Below are 25,012 nucleotides of genomic sequence, written 5' to 3' on the forward strand. Positions count from 1 at the left end.
TAGTAACCAAAACTCTAAGAGGGGAATTTAAATATCAATATATATATATATATATATATATATATATATATATATATATATATATATATATATATATATATATATATATATATATATATATATATATATATATATCAAATGAGTCAGCTTATTATGCTGGTTCCAAATATGTAAAATTCAAAAAGTTTAGTGTTACCTGTCAAAAGTTACAAGCCTGAGAAAAAATTCCCTAAATCTTAATGAAAATCACGCCATCATATTCAGCATACCAGAGAATCAGCATTTTGACTGACGACTTCAGACGATTTGAGATGGACTTATTAGGAGTTTCAGAAACTCATATCCCAGGGGTAGGAAGCATGAAATTAGGTGATATAGAATTTATTTACTCAGGCAGAAAGGATGGGGTACAAAGACAGTGAGGTGGGCTCATGATGAAAAAGGAAGCTGCAGGGAGTTGGGCTCATGCAGGGTATCAGTTATAGTATTATATGCCCCTGTAGAACCGACTGAAGGAGACACTAGTGAGTCAGATGAATTTTACTTACAGTTACAGGAGCAAAGAGACAGGGTCCCAGGTAGAAATATGATGTTTTTACTAGGAGATTTTAACGCCCAGGTCGGTAGAAATAGGGATAGATGGCATCTTAGCCTAGGTAAATTTGGTGTAGGAAAAGAAAACAGTAATGGATACAGACTTTTGCAATTTTGCAGGTATAACAATCTAGTTATAACCAATATGGTGTTTGGGCATAAAATGGCTCATAAGTTAACATGGTATTCACGTGATGGTAAGACAGAAACCATATTGATTATGTTATAGTAAACCGAAGACTGGCAGGATAAATACAAGATACTAGGGTATATAGGAGTGCTGTTATTGATGTTAAAGTAAAGATCACCGTCTAGTAGTATCAAGGGTTAATTTAAAGCTAAAATTTCAGAAGGGTAACTACCTCCTGGGGAGTTATGATGTTGGTGGACCCCAGGATGAGAATTTGAAAGAAACTTTCCAGGAACAGTTGAATACTAAACTTCAGAGTTTAAAATTTGATAATTTGGAAGATGGTTGGATTAATTTTAGAAAAATAATTTGTGAAGTTGCTGAAGGAGTCTTAGAGAAGAAAGCTAGGAATGCAGCTAAGGATATTAGTGAAAAAGCTTTATGTTTAATAGGAAGGAGAGAGGACTTGTACAAGAATTATCTGAGTGACAGATCATATGAAAACAAAAGGAATGTAAAGATAGTGGGAGAAAGGATTAAAATATGAAATAAGGAGGTGTGAAGTGGAGACCATGGATAAAATTGCTGAGGATCTTGAAGATGCAGCTAGATTGACATAATGGTAAAATATTGTACTGGCATGTTAATAAATTGAGAGGGAGAAGTCAACCCAGACTTGGCCCAGTTAAAGATAGGAATGGGGCCACAATTAGCGACAAGGAAAGAATTAAAGAGAGATGGGCAGAACATTTTGAGAATTGGCTAAACCAAGATGGAGTTGCAGGAAAAGATATAGAGGAAAATAAAAAGTTTTTGATACCTTAAAGTAAGTAAGTAAGTATGACGGCACTAGACCCTTAAGGTCCAAACCGGCGGTGCTTATCTCCGGTCCATGGCCCTTCAACCAGGAACCCTTCAGCCAGTGATACCTTGGATGTGAAAGAAAATTTTTTTTGTGAGGAAGAATTAGCTACAGTACTAAAAGGATTAAAAAATAATAAGGCTCCAGGTGCTGATAGGGTGGTAATTGAGTTTCTTAAATATGGTGGATCTGAGGTTAGAAATAAGTTACCTTACTGAAGATTATGAATATGATTTTTGAAAAAGGGGAAGTACATGACGATTTTAGGAAAACCTTAATTAAGCCACTTTATGAGAAAGTTGATAAAAGGGAGTATGGTAATTATCGAGGCATTAGTCTGGTCTCTGTAGGTAGCAAATTACTTAGTAATATGATACTTTTTAGACTGAGAGATGCCGTAGACAAAGTTTTAAGAGAAGAACAGTACGGCTTTAGAAAAGGTAGAGGATATGTCGACCAAATTTTCACTCTTAGGTTAATAATTGAGAAGTGCCTGAGTTTTCAAATACCTTTGGTCCTCAGTTTTATAGATTATGAGCAAGCGTTCGATTCAGATGATAGAAGAGTTTTAGTAAAGGTCTTATCCTTGTATGGTGTACCAGACAAATACATTAAAGTGATTAGTGATACGTACGAGAATAACACTGCTGCGGTTAAGGTAGGCAATGAGGTTAGCAGCTGTTTGCGCATTCAATCAATAGTTAAGCAGGGTTGTATTCTATCCCCCTTTATATGGATTATTTTGATGGACTCTGTATTAAGGAGCACAGGAGAGGCAATGGGACACTACGGAATCAAATGGGGAGAAAAAAATCTCCTGGACTTGGATTATGCTGATGATTTAAGCAACCTAGATGAAAGTGTGAGCAAAACGAATGAACTTTTAGAGGTTTTGTGAGTTCAGGGTGCTAGAATAGGTTTAAAAATTAATGTTAAGAAGACTAAGTCACTAAGGCTAGGAATAAGTGAAGATGAAAAGGTGACGTTGGGTACTGAAAAGATTGATCAGGTGGGAAGATTCACTTACCTTGGTAGTACTATTAGTAAAGATGGTGGGAGTAGTGAAGATGTTAAAAGTAGAATAACCAAGGCTGAGGCTGTTTTTTCACAGTTAAAAAAAAGTTTGGAAGAATAGGAAGATAAGTCTGCAAACCAAGATTAGAATAATAGAAGCTACCGTGATGACAGTGGTCAAATATGGCTCTGAAGCATGGGGCTCCAAAAAGCAGATGAAGATTTGCTAGATGTTTTCCAGAAAAATTGTTTAAGAATTGATCTGGGTACCCGGCTGACTGACCATACTTCAAACAATAGGCTGTACGAAAAACATGGTTCAATACCGCTCTCTAGGGCTATAATGAAAGAAAGGTTGAGGTGGCTAGGGCACTTTGTGCGGATGAAGGATGACAGATTGCCGAATATTGTTCTTTTCAGCCAACCGTCAAGGGCTAAACGGAGAGCAGGTCGTCCTCGTCTGGGATGGGAGGACATCATAAAGAAAGATTTAAAGGAAATGGGAACTTCGTGAAAGGGTGTAAAAAGGGAATCTTTGAATACATTGGGATGGAGGAGGAGCATGCGTAGCTGTGTTGGCCTCAGGTGGCTTGGTGCTGCCGTGAGTTGTCAGTAGTAGTAGTAGTAATGTACCAGAGAACCCTGCTGTAGAAGTTTCAAGCTCCTGTCTGCAAAAATGTAGAATTTTGCTATTTTTGTCAGAAGACAGATCACAGTTGCATGTTTATTTGTTTTTTTTTCTCCATGGGTGATTGTATTGAAATAATGGTCCAATAAGATCCGGAGTGGGTGCTTCCGAACGGAAATTAAAAGTTCTAGTGCCATTTTTGAGTGACCAAAAATACTAGAGGGCAACTGGGCCCCCTCCCTCACCCACTTTTCCCCAAAGTTATGTTATCAAAATTTGAGATAATAATTTTGTTCAGTATAGTTGAAAGATCAAATAACTATGTCTTTAGGTGTAAAACGATCCCCCCTCCAGTCTGTGGGGAGAGGCCTGAAAGATGTGAAATTTGCCCATTGCTTACATATAGTATACAGATTGGGAAATACACAGACATTTTTCGGGAGAGGGGAGGGAATTTCTCTTCCTTTGGGCAGGGAAATTTCTGGGGGGTGAATTTTCCTGGGGAAATGTTACACAGGGAGATTTGACAGAATTACTATACAAAATTATTTAATTGCCTTACATTCTCTTTTCCAAATTTTTCATGTGGAGATATTCTGGGGGAAATATCTGGGACTACTTACCATGTGTTTCGATTTCTGGGAAATAATTTCCATGGAAGGGGGCATATCTGGAGTGATCAAAACACCAATTAGAGATGAAAGTCTTATTCGAACGAAAGAATAATAAGGAGAATTTTTCAGGCTGAATTGTCAGCAAGCAATTTTACAGGGGGTGGGACAATTCTCAGCAAGGATAGAAATGTCTGAAGGGAATTTGATGGGGGGTGCACTTTATTTTGGATGAAGTTGCCATGGAAGAGTTTTCTGTGAGGGGGAGGGTATACTTCATACAAGGTGAGCCAGATTTACTGGCATTATTTGAAAAACGAACAGAAAGTACTCTTTATATGAAGGGTGGCCCCCTCCTCAATACCTTGCTCTTTATGCTAAAGTTTGACTGTTTATCCCAATGTTTTCAGAGGAGCTACTGAAACATAGGGGCCATTTAATTAGAATAGGAAGCTTTTTAAAAGTGCTAACACCTTTAGCATAAAGAGCAAGGTATTGAGGATGGGGCAACCCTACATATAAGGAATAAATCTGCCAAATTTAATATACAAATTTCGTTTCAATTTTTCATGTTGTGTGAGCCAAATTTGCAACCGCATTAGTTGAAAAACGTTCAGAAACTAAATAAGAAAAACAAGTTTTTTTAACTTGAAGTAAGGAGTGACACTAAAACTTAAAATGAACAGAAATTATTCCATATATGAAAGGGACTGTCCCCTCCTCAATGCCTTGCTCTTTACACTAAAGTTTGACTCTTTGTCAGAACTCTACTTTTTAAAACAATCAAAACTTTAGTGTAAGGAGCAAGGCATTGAGGAGAGGACAGCCCTCTTCAAATTTGTGCTCGCTCAACTTCCCGGTTATTTCGCCCTCAAATGTGGAGACAAAAATCAAGAACATTAAAAATGCAGTATTTGCCCACTAGACATCCCAATTGTACTAATTAAAGCCTTTGCCGACAATCTTTCAGAACATTTGTCCTTACTTTTTAATGAAATCACCTCTACTGGTGAGTTCCCAAATTGATGGAAAGTAATTAATGGAAAGTGTCCGGCCCATTACCCTTACTCCAGTTTTTTCCAAGTGAAATGAAAGCTTTTTAGCTGAGAGGTTGAAAGTAAAGATAATCCCAAATGCTGACCAAAGACAATTTGGAAACTTATGCTCTACATCTACCACCATCTTGTTCACCTTATTGACACAATATGTAACAAACTTGAGAAATCGAACACCTGGCTCAACGTTACAGGGCTCAGAATGATTCCTGCTCATTAGAAAAAGGATTTTTAGGGGTGAAAAAGGGACCAATAGGGACCAAAGTGGGAAGGGATTTTTATTGCCATTCCTGGTCAAAACATTCCTTTGATCATGAATCAGAAGCAGTGGCCAAGTCCCCCTAAGAATCATCATATTCCTGAGCCTTGGAAGGAACTCATTTTCCATAGAGATAGGTCAGTTGTCTTTGTTTCTCCATTTTCTTTTTGTTCAAACTTTTTTTTTTCTTTCTGCCACTCATGTCTCCTTTGATTAACCAGGAGTAACAAAATTTGCAGTTGTCCATTGTCTTTCCTAAATAAACTTGAGAGAATTGAAAGACAAGTAGGTTTAAACAAAGCAGGAAAAACACTTGAGTACACAAATTTGCTATCTGAATATTCCACCCATGGAACTCTTTTCACTCATCCTGCTTTTAGTTTATAAACTAACATTTAGAGGGAAGGAACATATAATTTTTACTTTTTTGGAATATAATATAAGTTTTTGGAATATAATTCAAACAAATTCATACTGGTATGGTTCATTTTATGAAGCTACAGGAAATTATCTGTCCTTGAACATTACCATGATATGACCAAGCCATCCCATCCACCATATAGGCCAACATTACTCTCTGTCAAGGGCGCCGGCAGAAAATTTTCCAGTGGGGGGCCAAATGCCAAAATATCAGTGGTGGTTGGGTGACAGGGAATATATTTCACGAAATTTTTTTCGTAGGAATACGTTTAGTTTTAAATACTTTTAGGAAGAACTCTCAAATAAAAAGAGAAATTAATCTGAATACAAAATGAAACAAAATACAGTAAATTTTAAACGACAGGGATTCCTGGAAAAGGGATCAACTTATTTAATCAATAATATATTTAATTATTATGCATTTAATCTTAAAAGAAAATCAAACTCAAACCAAAATTACAGAAATATTTATTGCTTCCGTAGATTATAACAAATGTAGACTTGTCTTTATGCAATTTGCTTCGCCTTAGAATAGTTTACAGAAGAAGTAGAGATGCTCAGAAATCATCCTGCCTGCGTAGATACCATGTTTTGACTTTATAACAGCCATGTAAAATGTACATCTTTCCGTAACAGGACAATCCTCCCTCTCTCGAACTTAAACTCCTTATATATTCAGAAATTAAAAAAATAGAATAGCAAAACAAAAACAAAATTTAAACTTACTATCTAGTTGCCAAATTAACCCTCTTTCTTGTGTCCTATTCAACTAAATAAAATGAATAGGTTTCAAAAAAAAATTTCGTCACAAGAGAATCTTATCAATTAGTTTGTTATAAAAAAAACTGGAAGTAAAAAGTGACTCGGATGAAAATTCACCAAAAGCAAAAATGGAATTATCATGACGCTTGCTATTGGCACCGACAGTATTGGCTTTTTATCCTGCCACTAAAGATATAAAATTCTTTCAGTTAATTGTTGCCCACCCAAAACCAAAATCTGAGAAAACTTGCCTGATTTTTGAAAAAAGGGGAAACACCCCCCAAAAAGCAAGTGATCTTACTGAAAATCCCTTTATTAGATACATCATATCAGAGAACATTACCATAGAAGTTTCAAGCTCCAATTTTCAAAATGTGGAATTTTGCCCTTTTTTTTAAGAAACATTGTCGATGCACGTTTATTTGTTTTTCACAGGGGTGATTGTATCCAACCGAAGGTCCAAGATAATTGGGAGGGAGCTCATGAATTTAAAGCTCTTTTTTAAGTGACCATACAGATTGGACCAATCTTGTTTTCTTGCTATTTTTGGGCACCAACCTACGACTTTCCCCCGAAGAGGACGAATTTGCAATCAATTTAGAATTCTGAGAAGCTAATTGATTTAAAAGTACCAATAAATATATCTTAGGCTTCAGTTCCAGAAGAAGCTATGCTATACGCTGGCAGTACTAGATTTTAGCAAAACGACTAACTTAATTTGTGATGAAATAACGTTACTACGTTTGGTGATCTGTAATTGCGTATCAGCTATAATAAGGAGAGAGGGGCTGAGTCATTGTTTAGGTGGGGGTAGGGTAGATTCCTAAAAAAGTACATTTTAATGGACAAACTGCTAACTGTTCATGAGGGTTCAGATAAATGTTGAAAGAGGTAGGGGGGAGCAGGAATTATTTAAATTGTTTCTCTATTCAGCTAAAATGTTACATTCCCATATCTACCAGCACAGAGGTGGAAAATGCAACGCAGGTCATCATAAGCCCCGCAAGGAAATTTCTTTGGGATGGCAAATACTGCTAGGAAATTAGTTTTCAGCAATTTTAAATGGTGTTATTTTCTTTTTCTATTTATATGAAGTACTTTAATGTATTCTAACAAATGTATGCAATGTATTTATTGATAAGAAATCCTATTGTAGAGGTAGTGATGGCTTCAGTTACGTAGAAGATCCAAGGTCTCACAGAATTTCAATCCATACAAACAATAATACTCCTTTTCATCCAACAGGAATTCTTTAGTAATAATATTAACAAGGACTTTTTATCAGAATTACTCAAAAAATTGCCAATTTTTTTAGTATATTCAGATTTTATCCAAATTGATATTGCAAATTTAAATGTAGGACGGTACTAATCAATTTACAATTGTTGATTTGCACATTTTAAAAACAATTAACCAGGAATTTAAGGGACTGGTACCTCAAATTATATCCTGGTTAGGCCTGGGTATGATTTGGAAAACAATCAGAAATTAAATAAAAAAGAGCTTTTCAAATGAAAGCAAGGAACATATTTGGGACCTATTTGAACAGATTACTCTTTATAAGAATGGGGTTGTCTCCTCCATAGCTCCTTACTCTTTACTGTGAAGTTTGGCTTTTTTCAAATTTTAAAAGAAATTTTGCAATTGGAAAAATAAAAGATTTTTTAAAGCACTAAAAACCTGTTGTTTAATGAGCAAGGTATCAAGAAGGGGGCAGTCCCCCTTATATGCACAGCAATTTAAATTTAAGTTTTAAACTTGCTCCTTACTTTAGTTGAAAAATATTTTTTATTTGTTTAATTACATTTCATTAAACTGTAAAGTTTTATGAATACAATACTTTTGGTAACACAGAAAAAACAATCAATATTTCAATGATCTTTGTTTGAGTGGTAATCAAAGAGTTTGTGCTAACAAATTGTAATTCAATTCAATTCAAACTTTTTATTTCCTCCGAATACGAAGAATAAAAAAAAAAAAAAAAAAAAAAAAAAAAAAAAAATGGAAATAATAACCGCTAATCGACAGGCCATAAAATTATTTTAAACTATATAACAATAAGTACGCAAAGGCTTTCAATCAAAATTACCACATAAATTAACACTTCATTCAATAGATAATAAATTAACACTTCACACATTAACACTTCATTCAAAAATTAAATCAAATAAAATAAATTAAGCTTCGTGCGCAGCTCTATATAAATTACGAGAAAAAACATTTAATTCGGATAAAAATTTCTTTTGCTTTTTCTCCAAAACATCAACAGGGTTTTTTATTTTATATGTATTAATTAAAAAAGTATTTGATTCAGATTTAGAAAAGCGGAAAAGGAACTTAGCAAAATTAAAAATTGTGGTTTTTACATGCGAAATATTACTAATTCTAAAAAACGGGAGAAGCGATGAAAAAACTAAAATTTGAGGCAAAGCGACTGTATTATATACCCAAGCCAATGATTTCCGAGGAAGGAGATCGCAAAGACAAATTACTGCCCCAAGACTAGAAGCCATTCTAATTTTAACAGCTTTAGAAATAGAAGCATGGCACAGAGCTAAAGTTCGTCCATAAGGCACACCAATATATAAAAAAGAACGGTTTTAAAATATTGTCATAAAACCAAAAAGATCTTTCTGAGTTAACCATATCACTAGCTTTAGGACCAATAACTAAAAACTGACACTTTGCAGGGTGAAAACGAAGTCCATGCTCACTAAAAACTTTTGCTAAAAAATCTACATTTTGTTGAAGTGACTGAAGCGATCGACTCAAAAGCAGTAAATCATCTGCGTAAGCAATCCACGACAGAACATAACCTTTACCATAAATAAAAGTCAACTGAATTTGATCAAATAGCCCCGAAACAGTAATATTGAAAATCAAAGGAGAAATAATGCTTCCTTGTCTCAGCCCCCTACATAACTTATCATTATAATCACTAAACTGATTCTTCCACTTAATACGAATACGAGAGGAGCCATACCACTTTTTAAAACCAAAACTACTGGTAGTGGGACATTACTCTTCAGAAGCGCCGTCATAGCCTAAGAATGGATAATTGAATCATACGCCACCGCAAAATCTAACACAAGTGTATAAACTCTCCCATTGCTTACAAAAGGATATTATTCTTGAAAGGAGGGTATGAGCAACATCCATGCTTAGACCCTTCCGGTACCCTATTTGTTTCAGGCCTTGGTTACAAGACTCCAAATAATTTAATAAAACTAACTCAAAAACTTTGCTAATCTGGCACGAAACAGTAATCGGCCTGTAATCAGAACATCGATTCGTATTCCCTCCTTTTTTTGAAAGGGGTGAAGTGGTAGCACGAGAACAGCTAGTTGAACGAACTCCAGAAGAAAGAATAGTAGTAAAAAGAGTAGCGAGGAGAAGGATTGCTTTGGGGGATGCCCATTTTATATGGTTTGAATGTATACCATCATGATCAAAAGAATGCTTACTTTTTAGAGATTTAATTGCTGCCGTTACCTCTTCAACAGGAACAGATATTTTACCATGTGGGCGGGACTTTGCAATTTGTTCCGATAATAAGGAGTCACGCCTTGATTCAACTGGCACATCACCGGATGAAAAAACATGATTATAATGAGTTATCCAATCATCTAGTTTCAGAGAACTATTAGAATCTGGTGAACAATTATTATAACGACATCTAGAATTAACCAAACTCCAAAGCTCATTCTTATCACTAGTAATCCTTGAACCAATTTCATCTTTTATAATTTCATTATGCAAACGTAACTCAGCCCAAAAAACGCGTTTAGTTAATTTCTTACCATCATAAAATGGTCCAGATCGCGGTTTTCCCGCGCAATTCCAAAGGTAACAAGCTTGAGATGCATTCTTTTGGCTTTGCTTTAAAACCGGGTTAAGGTTCCAACCTAAAACACGAGATCCACGACGGAAAGAATCAGTCATAAATGCTTTATTAGCCCGACATTTAAACTACGAACAATTTTAGGTAAAATAGATCAATATCAATTTGATCAACATTCTTAGAATAATTTACAATTATTTTAGCTAAAAGTGCATCTGATTCTTCATGATATTTGCACACTTTTTCCCGATCCCAGATCATTTTATTTACAATTTGACTAAAACGATGGATAATTTTAAAAGATGGAATTTGAATATTTAAATGAAAAGAAAGGCAAAAATGGTCACTAATATGCAGATCCAATCCAACATGAACAGGCTGTGGTAATATTGCTGCATTTGAAACAAGCACATGGTCTAGATTAGAGTAAGAACCAGAATTATGGACATACGTAAAATCCGCATCTTTTGAAACTATAGTAAAAACCGAAAACAAAGATAAAAGAGCGGAGGAGCGGACATCAGAGATAGCAATGTTGCAGTTAAAATCTCCACAAATAAACCAGTGGAAATCTGATGGAACTTTTACCACAAATTGAGAGAAGTCTAAACATTCAAAATTGAAATCAAAATCCGAATAAATGGTATGATAATTTGTTGGTAAATAGCACAAAAAACAATAATCCATGGGATTCAAAGAGCAACAAAATATCGATTAATGGCAAACACGGAAACTGGAATATTCTCTCGAATAAAAATGCAAACGCCTCCTGACGGGCGTCCACCTGTAGGTGTAGCTGGAGATATAAAACACTTAAACTGCTGCGACAGGCTCGAAAGAAGACTAGTAGAGTGGTCCAGAAGGAGATGCTCTTGCAGACACAAAATATCCAGATCGCACAGCATAGACTGCAATACATGTTGTTTGTCACCAAATCCATTCAGATTCAGAGATATAATCTTTGCACTAATCATTTTTTATTCTTTGCAACTTTTTTGGTCAGCCATTTGCAGCGAAAGCTAAATCCAGTATGCTCATGAGATCCACAATGGAAGCAACAAGGTTCATTCTGGCAAGGGTTGTTCCTAGAATGAGAGTGTCCGCTACAAAGACACTTGAGACAACGTTCCACGCTAAAGCAGCCCGACGATACATGCTCTAGCGACCCGCATTTGTAGCACATTCGCGGTAAAAACTTATAATCAGTAAGCCGGAAATGTTCGTAGCCAATGTGAATCCCATGAGACTTGGCCGTCGCCAAACGGAAGTATACACGATATGATTTCGAAACACCAATGCGCTGTATCTCTTCGATACCTTGGTTAGAAGCACACACACTCTCTGGATTGATCGGGAAGTCTAGTCGTGATAATAAACTGACAATTCTCGATTTGCGAACCTCAGTTTTACCGACCTTTTCATTCAAACAGGCTTTTAAGTTTTCGGTGTTTTGTCTTTTCGTATGAATGACCCATTTCTGTTGCTGGGATCCTGATTCTTTAGAAAGTGAAATCCGCACTATACCATCAGCTCCATCCAGCGATTTCAGAAAAGCTTCACGCTTTAAGGGATCATCACAATCTTGTGTGGTGGTGTTACTACAAGACCCACTGTTTCTGACTCGTTATTCAGCGGAGGCCAGGATTTATCATTGAGTTTTTCTTTATTTATACAGCTCAAAACCTCGCTCTGTACTCCGTCACAACACTCTTTCACCAAAGCAGGAGTCTCTGCTACCTTACTTGTGACGTAATCAAGTTTATCAATTATGCTAAAAAGATACCGGTCCCAGGTTTGAATGGCACGGCTATAGTGAGCATTTTGATCCGTATCTATCTCAGGTATCACATCACTTGCAGTCGTAACGAATTTCAGGATTGGCAAGCGAGGGGTAGTATCCTCAGAAATAAGGATGTCTAAAATATCCTGTGACAGACTTTGCTTAGCAGAGGTGCTGCGATGTGCAAGGAGTTTATGCGTGGGCTTCACTAGAGATGTTAGGAGGCTTCTAGCTTGATTAAGATGATCATTAGAATAGAAGTTTGCACACGAAGATATACAGGAGGCGGACGAAATTCCTGACTGTAGACATTGCCAGAAAAAGCTTTAAACTGGTGAATAAACAAGACTCTCCGAAGGAAGCAGGATCCGCGGGGAATCAGGTTTATCAACAAATTACTCGCCGCAGTCCGAGGCCTGACGTATTATAATATTGTCTTTCTCGATACTCTGAGAAATTTCACAGTGATTATGGCAGAGGTGACAACAGCCCCAAGAAGATGTGATCAAATCACAGTTCCTCTGGTTTTGAGACTGAGGCTCTCTTTGCAAACTTTGCATCCTGTCTTGTACAACTTTTCAGAAGTCACGGCAGCCATTTATCAATTAATAATAATAACATATAAATATTGACTTGGTACTATGCGCTAAGGAAATGGAAGGGGGCTACCCCAAACCACTACCCCGCCTTCGCCTCAGTAAAACTATTACCAGAAAAAATCTCTGCTTAAGGAAGGTGTTCTCCTAGGTGATCTTATATTCAAAAATAACAGTTCATAGACGATCATAATCTGTCACCGCGGATCGCGCCAAAATTCATTTCATTTCACATAGCATCCTCCTTCGCGCAATTTAATTTACTGTAATTTATTTCAAACTTAATCCTTATTCCAAACTAAGTCACTGAATTAAATTCAAGCTCAAGCAGTGAATTAATGAATATCAATACTCTAGTTTAAGTTCAGGTCAATTCATCAAAAGTCCACTGTTATTTATTCCAAAGTAAGCCACTGAATTAAATTCAAGTTCAAGCAGTGAATTAATGAACATCAAAAAACTAGGTCAAGTTCAAAACAAGTGAATTAATACTGGTTGAGAGCATGCTTTAAAGTTCAAGAAATCCAAAAAAGATATTTTCACTTGGGAGACTGAATCGAGACGATCGTAAGTAAGGAACGACCCTGCTCAATAGTAACCGGAACGCAAAAAAACGGATTTTTATATCAATAGATATATCAAAAGAATTTGCTTACTATGCTGATTCCAAATACATAAATTTTATTAAGTTTAGTTTTACCCATTCAAAGCTACAAGCTTGAGAGAATTTGTCTGATTTTCAAAAAAAGGAGAAAGACCCCCTTGAAGTCATAGAATTTTAATGAAAATCACATCATCGGATTCAGCATAAAGAAGAACCCTACTGTAGAGGTTTCAAGCTCATATCAGAAAAAATGTGGAATTTTGTAATTTTTGCCAGAAGAAAGATCATGGATGCATGTTTATTTGTTTCTTTGTTTTTTTTTTGTTTTTTTTTATGTTTTTTTTTTTTTCATGGATGATCGTATCAATCAAGTGGGCCTAAAACGTCAAGAGAGGGCTGATTCTAACGGAAATGAAAAGTTCTAGTACCCTTTTTAAGTGACCAAAAAATTGGAGGGCAACTAGGTCCCCTCCTACGCCACTTTTTTGCCAAAATCATCTGATCAAAATAGCTATTTTTCTTCAGCCTAGCTGAAAGGGCCAATAATTGCGTCTTTAGAGATAAAATGACCCCCTACAGCCCCTGGGGAAAGGTTTTCAAGTTATAAAATTTACCTATTGCTTTATTTGTTATTGGGAAGTATGCATACATTTTTCGGGTGGGGAGGGAAGGACAAACTATCTGCTGAGGATATTTTGCACGGGGAGAATTTTCCATGGAGAGGGAAGTTCCCAGGGGGTGAGTTTTTCAGAGGAAATTTTACATTTGGCGAATTTGCCAGAATTCCTATACGAAATTTCTTTATATATCTTGCTTTTTCTTTACCGATTCAATTTTAGCCATTGTGATGTTAAGGGTAATTGTCTGGGGTAAATTTTGGCCAGGATTGAATTGCCCAGAGGATATTTCTATGAGAAGGGGGATTTTCCATGGAGGGGGATCCAGGTATTCTGGCATTATTTAAAAAACGATCGAAAATTAAATTAAAACAAAGTTTTTTCATCTGAAAGTAAGGAGCAACATTAAAACTTGAAAAAAACAGAAATTATTAAGTATATGAGGGGAGTTGCCTCCTCCTCAGCACCTTGCTCTTTACGACAAAGTTTAAATTTTGTCCAAATTCTTTAAAAAAAACTCCTGAAACACAAGGGTTGTTTGATTAGAACAATAAGTAACTTTTTTCAAATGGCCGAAAAACTATAGCGTGAAAAGCGAGCTGTTGAGTAGGGGGGCGACTCCATTAATATACATAATAATTTCTGTTCGTTTTAAGTTTCAATGTTGCTCCTTACTTTCAGTTGAAAAAACTTGTTTTTTCTTATTTAATGAAGCTTAGAGACAAACATTTTTCTAAAGGTAATGGAAAAGATATGCCAATTAAACTAAAAGTATATAAAAATGAAAAAAGTAATTAATTAAAAAAAGATACACAAAACAATTGCCTACTTACAAAACTAAGATATAAAATCACACCAATCAGTTCTGCTCAGCAATGCCAAAGCGTTGGACAGCTATTTTTTAACAATATTGACAGTTTTGAACTTGTTTATCAAACACCAAAATATTTAATGCCTTTAGACTCAATAGTTTATAAAAAGTAATGCATTATCAAAGTAGTTTGTTCAAAGTAAAACATTAAAACTAAAATTCGGAAAATCAAATAAAATTTTTTAATTCAATATTTTAAGGATACTAAACATCAATATATTTGACACACTTATGCTTCAGAAGTGTAAAAATTAAATTTTTTCGAAGTGACAACTAGATAAATACAATCACTCCTGGAAAAAAATAAATGATAATAAAACACAAAAAAAACGTATCAGTTCAGGGGGAAAATACAGAAATTCTCAGCATTCCCTTCAGGGGACATTTCTGATCATAGTGGATCCATATATCAGCTCATGGGTACTCTTGCAATGCAAGCAAAAGTGGACAGCACATTTTCACCAAAATTGCCCCTTATTAATTGTTTTTCTCATATTTTCTATAATTAAACAAACTTTCTTATGTACTAACAGCTGCACTAAATACTAATAAACAAATACATATTTAGGATCCCCATAAAAGCTGATTCCTTGATTGAATGTTATCAATAGTTAGGCTCTTACACTTTTGTTATTGACAAGGATCATTATATATTTACCATTCATTACTATGAAGAATTTGATATTTTTTTTTGTTACTTCAACAAAATCATATAGAAAAATGTTTGTGGAAAACTAGAAACGGGTCACTCCGTCACCAATTAGAACTTATATTTTCCTTATCAAGGGTCAAAATCTATTGGCAGGCAGCCAACAATGGGGTAACACACATTTTTCCATGTTGTTTCCCTATTATGCTCTCTTTCATTTGGTTTTCTTATAATTATTTTATAGTCAAAAATTTCCAGGGGGCCATGGCCCCCCTGCCCCCCCCCTCCCCCTTGCCAGTGCCAATGCTCTCTGTCCTTGAACAGTACAGCAATATGACCCAAATATTGTACACACTATATGGGCCAATTTTGTGCTGTTATTAGCTGCCAATATTTACAACAGTTAATAGACACTTAGGCCACAGACATAGGTCATACTGTTTTGTTGCTTCTTTCTGAGCTGCACCAGCATAACCAAGAGACCAGTACAACCACATTTGTGGAGAAGCTATATTATCTAAAGCGGGTCCTTCAAATATATCATGCTTCATTTTTAAAATATAAAATGCTCCCAAATAGGGAATTTTAGGGACTTTTGGGGGAGTTAAGGGACTTACTGCATAAAAAGAAACTTTAAAGGGACTTCACCCCAAAAAAGAGACTTTTGGGACTAATTTCAAGCCCTGATGTTATTGCAGTGGACTTGCAAAAAGCTTTTGATTTAATTAACCACAATACATAGGTAGAAAAACTATCCAATGACTTTCAAGTTGACCCCTATTTAATTACAATAATTCCATCTTTCCTTTATAATAGAATGCAGGTTGTTAAATACCTGAATGTATATTCTGATCCCCTCCCAGTCTATAATGGCATGTCCCAGGGTACCCTCTTAGGCCCAATTTTATTCCTTTCAATGATAAACGACCCTGGTGTCAATTTCCCAGGTAGATTGAAATTTGTTGATCATCTAACTGTCTTAGAGATATGTTACAAAAATTTAAAAAGTAGCCCAATAAACATCTTGGAATTGATATCACACAAAGCTATCATTAACAATATGAGAGTCAACCCTTTGAAGTCAACAGTTTTAACTATTAATTTCCTTGAAACTTCAACTTCTTTCTCCTGCCCAATCCCCCCTGAAATGTCAGTCACCACTATGAAATTACTGGGTGTTACCATCTCAAGGGATGATTGCAATATTAATAACATTTTAAAATGTGCAAATGATGTATTTTTGCTCCTTAAATCCCTTAAAAACTTTAAATGTCCAAAATTAGGTTGTTTGAGGATTTTCCTCTCATTTTTACACTCAACCCTTGAGTAGGCCTGTCCTGTTTGACATTCCACCATTTCCATTGAATTGTCAGACAGAATAGAGGCAGTCCAAAAAATGTGCCTAAGAATTATCTTCAATGAGGGTAAAGTGACTTATATTTCCCTTTTTTGGAGAACCAATCTAGTCAACCTTAAAAAAAAGAGAGCAAAAATGTTGTTGTATTTTGCTAACAATGCCCTTCATAACCCTTAGACAACTACCCTTTTCCCTAGTCAATATTCACCCCTTTGACTCCATCTTTTGTGTTCTGCTTTGACAAAAATCCCGTTTCTTGCCCCAATAAATGTTTCCACTGAAAGATATAGAAAACTTTCATCCTTTACATAGTTGACATATTCAATCAGTGAATCTTCTTACATTTTACTATTAAGACTAACAAAAAAAAATACTTTTCCTGAATCAGTTACAAATGGCAATTTTTTGCACAAGACAGTTTTGTTCAAAACATGGTTTTAACTTTTGGTTACTATGGACTATTTTACCTCTTGGGAATACATTATGGGATCAAAAGGTAATCACTCCCAGAACAAGTTATTGAATTATGAAAGAAGATAAAAGAATTCATTAAGTAATGCACTCACTTTCATCCTAGCTAATTATAGGTTTATTGCCAACTACAAATTTACAAAAAATGTAATTTTCTTTGTTGTTCAAGGTGGGGCTGTAAGTTTCCTTTTAGGGTTTTCAACAATGGTGCTCTTTTCATTTTGCTGTAATGCCATTTTTGAGGGTTTTCAGTCTTTTCAAAAAATCCTACAAATTTCCTTTCAAAATAACATTATACTAGGCTATTAAAATACTAATGCAAATAATAATTACAATTCTTGGATCAGCCACAAATAGTATTTTTTTTTTCTTATTAGGCTACATGGTTTTTCAAATATATTTTTGGTAGAATTGTAGTTTAGCTACTTTTTGCTACCTTGGAAAGGGGTAAAGTTAGGAAAATGAAATTTTTGGGGATGGGTCTACCAACTAAAATATGTCCTGGGAAGGTAATTTGAAGTACCTACTTCCACTTCTTCTCCCTTTAGAGGCCAGTAACTTCTGATTACCTTTAAAAATGTTTTTGTTATCAAAGTGAAACCTTGCAAAATAGATCTTCTGCTTAAATGAAGTATAGAAAACTGTTTTAAGTTCACAACTTTGCTCAATCCCAAGTTATGAGGTTTCAATGATTTGCAAATAGCATACACTTCCTAATTTAGAAAAAAAAACATTGATATGGCATAAAAAAATTTGCCTCATATATTAGGAATCCAGTAAATTTTTCACAGTTCATATTATTGACTTATGAATAAACTAAACATACCACTCAATGTCTTCTTTATGCTCTTTCTAAATATAATAATCATTTTTTTCGGAAATGAATTTCACCCCCATCCCTATATATTCCAATTTTGGGTATATATTTGCATATTAGGGGGTTGGGGTTGAAGCTTAAACTTACCTCTCATTTACACCAGAAATAGAATTTACCCCCACCCCCTAATGTGCAAATATATACCCTCAATTGATATATATATATAGGGGTGGGGATAAACTTCATTTCTGACAAAATGATTATTATATTTGGAAAGAGCATAAAAAAAGTCATTGAGTGGTATGTTTACTTTATTTTTAAGTCAAAAATATGAACTCAGAAAAATTTACCAGGAATCCTATTTTCAGAACTAAACCCAAAGAAAAAGAAACTGATAACTGAAAATTAAGGTAAAATGCTGTTTTGTCAAAATTTCAATAGGAATAGGCCTAGACCTGTCAAGTAGGCACATATCTAAGACTTAGAAATCAGCAGATGGTTAACACAGAAGCTTGGCAATACCTTCCCAGAGTAGGCATAGCCTAAATTTTTGGCCCTAGGTTCCAAGTTTTGTTTTCCTACATTAACCCTTTCTAAGATAGCAGAGAGTAGCTAAATTAGAGTTTTACCATACTTTTAAACTTTGGTAACTATGAACTGTTTTAAGCTCCTTAAAAAAGTCAAAATGTGGTTTACCCCAGGAGTGATTATAAATAAGGCATCAAATGATGTATTCAATTGGTAAAATTCTACTTTAGCTACTTTTGGCTATCTTGGAAAGAGGTTAGGTTAGAAAATTGAAAGTTTCAGGGATGCATCTACAGGCCAAAGTAGCCTATGCCCTGGGAATGTGTTTTGAAGAATTTACCTCCACTCCTCTCTCTGGAGGGCCCTGACCTTTAATGACCATTTAGAATGTGTGTTATAAAAGTGAAACCTTGCAAAATAGATCTTCTGCTTAAATAAAGTAGAACAAAATTGTTTTCAGCTTCACAACTTTGCTCAATCCCAATTTATGAGGTTTCAAAGATAAACAAATATATTTCCTTAATAAAAAAAAAAAAATTGATATGGCTTAAAATTCTACTCAAATAGCAGGAATTGCATTTTCAGAACTAAAGCCAGAGACAAAGAAACTGAAAATTAAGGTTAAAAGTTGTTTTGTCAAAATTTTGGTAAATTTTACCAAATCATATTATTGAGTTATCAATAAAGTGAATAAACAATTTGATGCATTCTTTTTTTCTTTTTAAGAATACAACAATATTTTATCTAATAAATTAATTTCAGCCCCCCCCCCTATATATGCCAATTCAGGGTAGGCCTATATATTTCTACATTAGAGGGGGTGGGGGCAAAGTTTAAACTTGGTAAATTTCTACCAAATCATATTATTGACTTATAAAATTTGCCCCCCCCCCCCCCCCATAATGTAGAAATATATATCCTGAATCAGAATATAAAGGGGAGGGGGCTAAAATTCATTTCTGATAGTAATGATTGTTATATGTGTAATCAGCATAAAAAAGGCATTGAATGGTATATTCACTTTATTTGAAACTCAGTAATATGATTTGGTGGTAAAAATTTACTAAAATTTCAATAGGTATAGACCTGTCATGTAGGCAAATTTCAGGAGCCTCTAGAGGCAGAAATAGTGGATGTAAGTACTTCAAAATACTTTCCCGGGACATACTTTAGTCTGTAGACCTATCCCTGAAAGTTTCTTTTTTCTAGCTTAACCCCTTTCCAAAATAGCTAAAGTAGCTAAAGTAGCATTTTACCATTCAATTTCTTACTAGCTAAATTATGTGGCCATATACAAATTTACAAAAATACTACAGTTTAACAGGAAAACAAAATAATTTTTTCAGTCTGCAAATATTTTAAAAAATGGCCAGGCATAGTTAAAAGTTTATTAAGCAGGCCTAGTCTATCTCAGCTCAAACTTCCTTCAAACAGGACATTTCACCTTTTTAAAGAAGAGTTATTTAGCTGATTTTATCTCATTGATTACTTTTAAATAGGTTAATCAAATGTTTTGTTTCAAGACTCATGCGAGACATTCAAATTTCTCCGCCAAAGAATTCAGCCGTCTTTCAAGGAGCCTGTCACCTGTGTGAAACAGTGCTAGCGCAAGGTTGCCACTAAAACGAAACAAAAATCACCAGTTTTTCAGCAGGAAAATTACCAACAATCACCAGTTTTACACCAAGAAAATCACCAGTATTTCACCAAAATCACGAAAAATCGGTATTCAATAATGATAGGCTTCAACCAAGAAGACACGTCAGGCACCCTCAGCCAAGACATTATGTTTTGCAAAGGCTACTGCTTAAGAAGAAAGAGAATTTATACCAAAGACCGTAATTCCAGCCAAAACTAAAATTGCAACCTAAAATCCTGTTTCTGGACTTAAGGAGCTTTTAATTTGTTTAACTACTATTTTACTTTTTTTTTATCTTCACTTCAATTCAATACAACTATCTTCCATTCAACTATCAGATTCAACTCTATTAGGGCTTGTGTGTGATTTCTCGACAATTTTATAGTGATAAGTCGATTAGATAAATGTTTTGGAAGCTGAATACGAAAATTACGCCTAACGGATTCTTTTAATAAAAATTACAATCTTCACTTTTGTAATTTTATCTTTTAATAAGCTATTCCCTATATGGGGAGGACTACCCCTTCCTCAATCCTCACTCTTTATGCTAAAGTTTGACTTTTTCCCACATTTTTTAAAGAATGACAGCTCAAACACCAGGGCTGTTGAAATTGAGTAAGAAGTGTTTTTAAAGAACTTTAAGACTTAAGCGTAAAGAGCATGGATTGAGGAAGGGGTAATCCCCCCCATGTACAGAGCAATTTCTGTTTGTTTTAAGTTTTAATGTTGATCCTTACTTTCAGTCGAAAAAGTTTTTTTTTTAATTTTTTAGTATAGATTGTGCATCATAATATTGTTATAATTACTATTGTAAAGCATAATATCGAATGAAATACCTTAATGGACAAAAAAAAAGTTTTTCTTTGTTGCAGTTATCCTGTGCTGAAAAGGTGAAAATGCAGATTTTAGTAACGCAGATTTAGCTTAAATCCAGCCAAAACTAAAATTGCGACCCAAAATATTGTTTCCGGACTTAAGGAGCTTTTAATTTATTTAATTACTATTTTACTTTTTTTATCTTCACTTTGCAAAATTTTTTCTTTTTCTTTTTTCTAGGTTTCCATTGAAAAGAATAACCACAATAACCCTCTTTCGTCCTCAAATTGAATTTCATTTGCTTATGAGCGTTTTTAATCCCCATGCCACAGTTGGTATCCTTAATGGTAAACTATAGCTTTGAAAAGGACCACTCAAATGGTGTCGATTTCTTATATATTTGCTTTGCCTCTGGAAAATTTTCGTGGGTCAAGTCCAAGCTGTAATATTGGACAAGCAGTGATAAATCTTATTTCCCTAGTTCCATTGACAAGAGCCCTGCTCTGGCCGACCATCTAAATACTATGATTTGAAGATATCGTAGGCAGCGCAATCGCACTGCCTAAGTAGAGAACGGTATTGGCACAATGTATTGTTATTTTTTGTTTTCCATACCAGGGCACTTTGTATCAAAGGAGTTGTCATAAAAACTTCGAAAAGGCCTTTATTCGATTGGAGATTGGAGTAGCTAGTGCCCTTTTTAATAGTAGAAAGTGATTGGAAGGCAACTTATACCCCTTCCACAACCAACAATTTCCCCAAACACATCCTATAAAAATTTTGAGATAGCCATTTTATTCAGCGTAGTTGATTTCCAAATATAAAATATGATTTTGAGGAGGACACTCTCCCACAACCCTCAGGGTAAGGGTTTTAGGTTATGCCCTGGGGGCATATAAGAACGATGTTGGCACAATGCATTATTTTTTTTCTTTAGACCAGGGCACTTCGTATCAACGAATTTGTCGTAGAAACTTCGTATAGGGCTCATTCATTTGGAAATTGAAGTGGTTTGTGCCCTTTTTAACAGTCAAAAGTAATTGGAAAGAAACTAACACCCCTTCCATGCCCACCATTTCCCGAAGCACATCCAATCAAAATTTTCAGATAGCCATTTTGTTCTGCATAGTTGATTTCCAAATAGAAATTATGTTTTTAAGGAGTATACTCCCCCACAGCCCTCAGGGCAAGGGTTGTAAGTTTTGCCCTGGGAGGCATATAAGGTTTTTATAGAAAGCATTGTCGTAGAAACTTCAAAAAAGGCGCATTCGATTGGAAATTTAAACGCTAGTGTCATTTTTAATAGTCGAAAGTGATTCGAGGGCAACTAACCCCCCTCTCACGCCCACCTTTTCCTCAAACACATCCAATCCAAATTTTGAAATAGCCATTTTACTCAACGTAGTTTTAAGTTCTGGAAATTAGGTCTTTGAGGGTAACAGTCCCCCCCCATAACCCTCAGGGCAAGGGTTGTAAGTCATGGCCTAGGGGAATACAAGGTTCTTATAGAACGCGTTGTCGTAAAAACTTCAAAAAGTGCTCATTCGATTGGAAATTGAAATGGCTAGTGACCTTTTTAATAGTCGAAAGTGATTGGAAGACAATTAACAGCCCTTCCATGCCCACCATTTCCCCTAACACATCCAATCAAAATTGTGAGATATCCATTTTGTTCCACGTAGTTTAAAGTTCGGAAAATTTTACCTTTGAGCAGGATACTCCCCCCACAGTCTTCAGGGCAAGGGTTATAAGTTATGCCCTCGGGGCATATGAGGTTTTTATTGAAATCTTTGTGGATTTGAGAGCAGCTAACACCCCTCCCACGCCCAACTTTCCCCCAAACACATCCAAAAAATTTTGAGATAGCCATTTTATTCAACGTAGTTGAAAGTTTAGGAAATTAGGTTTTTAAGGATGACCACCCCTCCCCCTCCCCCTACAGCCCTCAAGGCAAGGGTTATAAGTTATGCCCTGGGGACATATAAAGTTCTTATAGAAAGCAATGTATTAGAAACTTCAAAAAGGGCTAATTCAATTGGAAATTGAAAGGGCTAGTGCCCTTTTTAATAGTCAAAAGTAATTGATGGGCAACTAATCCCCCTCACACCCACAATTTTCCCGAACACATCCAGTCAAAATTTTGAGAAATGCATTTTGTTAAACGTAGTTGAAAAATCTGGAAATTAGGTCTTTTAGGATGATAACCCCCTGAGAGCCCTCAGTGCAAGGGTTGTAAGTTATGCCCTGGGGGTATATGAGGTTTATATAGAAAGGTGTTGTAGAAATTTCAAAATGGGCTCATTTGATTGGAAATTGAGATTGCCCTTTTTAATAATCGAAAGTAAGTGGAGAGTAATTAACCCCCCTCTCATGCCCACCATTTCCCCAAACACATTCAATCATAGTTTAGAGATAGCCATTTTGTTGAACATAGTAGAAAAATCTGGAAATTATGTATTTAAGGATGAGAAACCTCCCAGAGTCCCCACGGCAAAGGATGTAAGTTATGCCCTGGGGGCATATAAGGTTTTACAGATAGATTTATTGTAAAAACTTCCAAAGTGGCTCATTCAATTGGAAATTGAGAGGGCTAATGCCCTTTTTAATAGTCGAAAGTGATTGGAGGGTAACTAACCCCCCTCTCACGCCCAACATTCCGCCGAACACATCCAATCAAAATTTTCAGATAGCCATTTTGTTCAACGTGGTAGAAATTTCTGGAAATTAAGTCTTTGGGGATGACAAACCCCTCCCCCAACCCTCAGGGCAAGGGTTGTAAGTTATGCCCTGGGGGTATATAAGGTTTTTATTGAAAGTTTTGTCGTAGAAACTTCAGAAGATCTCATTTGATTGGAAATGGAAAGGGCTAGTGACTTTTTTAGTAGTTGAAAGTGATTGGAGAGTGACTAACGCCCCTCTCACGCCAACCATTTCCCGAAACGCATCCAATCAAAATTTTAAGAGAGCCATTTTGTTTAACGTAGTTGAAAGTTCTGGAAATTAAGTCTTAGAGGATGACAACTACCCTAACAGCCCTTAGGATAAAGTTTTAATTTATGCCCTGGGGGCATATAAGGTGTTTATAGAAAGCGTTGTCGTAGAAACTCGAAAAGGGCTTATTCAATTGGAAATCGAACGTTCTAGTGCCCTTTTTAATAGTCTAAAGCGATTGGAAGGCTTAACCTTTTTATAGTATAGATAGATGTGGGTATAATGTATTATTTTTTGTCGTTGTTTGGACCAGGGCATTTCGTATCCAAGGACTTGTTGTAGGAACTTCAAAAAGGGCTCATTCGATAGAAAACAGGAAGGGCTGATGCCCTTTTTAATAGTCGAATATGATTGGAGGTAAAATAATCCCCCTCCGCCGCCCATCCTCCCATTTGCCCATTGTGTTTAAAAACAAAATGTTGCCTTAAGATTAAATCAAAATGCACTGTGTTAATGCTAATTCCTAATAAGACATCTCAGCAGTATCCCAAGAACGACTGAGGGTATTATGTTCAAACTTTCGGGACTACTTCTGCTCCTAAAATTTAACCAAACCAAAATAGCGTAAGTGTATCCAAAATATCAAAGTAATTAAACAGATTTTTTTGCGAATGGTATCAAGTTTTCCATTTCAGGTCAACTAGAGGAGGTATGAAACTAAATTAAACTGTACTATTTGTGTCCAGATTCTTAAAAGGGTGTATGTTGCTAAGAATTGCTGTAAAATTTTCTCCAGCATACAAATAGCAGGTCAATCTATTAAGTCTTAAAAGAACGAAAAGATTTAATTCCCTGCAAAAGACTATTATTTTTTTTCCCTGCAAAAGACTAGCCTATGTCAATATAAAACGAACAGAAATAAATTAAAAAAACTTTTTCCACAAAATAAGTTTTCAAAGAAAAATAAAGAACTCCATTAAACGAAAAATGAGCAAACATAAAATCAAATAATCTAGCAAGCGTGAAACTACCACAAATCAGCATCGATGATTAACTGAAACCCAAAACGAATGGAAATTACAATAAATAACCAACTCCAACTCAAAACGAGAAGAAATTAACTTGAGTTGGGCGCAAAACCCCTATGCGTTCCCAAGGCC

The 25,012-nt window shown here is 35.4% G+C and overlaps 1 protein-coding gene across 4 annotated transcripts in view; it reads right to left on the reverse strand.

Moving 5' to 3' along the window:
- The window catches only part of LOC148946537 (transmembrane protein 65), an 89,156-nt gene that overhangs the window by 38,585 nt on the left and 25,559 nt on the right, over positions 1-25,012 (reverse strand). For 2 of the 4 annotated variants that reach the window (XM_089097419.1, XM_089097422.1), the window contains exon 1: positions 19,911-20,005. The exons of 1 other annotated variant lie outside the window; for it this stretch is intronic. The gene's annotated coding sequence lies outside the window, so the exon portion shown is untranslated. Of the gene's footprint in view, positions 1-19,910; positions 20,006-25,012 lie in introns of those variants that run through there. One more of the 4 variants, XM_089097420.1, reaches the window with a different exon arrangement.

The sequence above is a fragment of the Artemia sp. Qi Xiang Cuo genome, chromosome 11 (genome assembly GCF_049724085.1).
Source record: "Artemia sp. Qi Xiang Cuo chromosome 11, ASM4972408v1, whole genome shotgun sequence".
Classification (NCBI taxonomy): Eukaryota; Metazoa; Arthropoda; class Branchiopoda; order Anostraca; family Artemiidae; genus Artemia; species Artemia sp. Qi Xiang Cuo.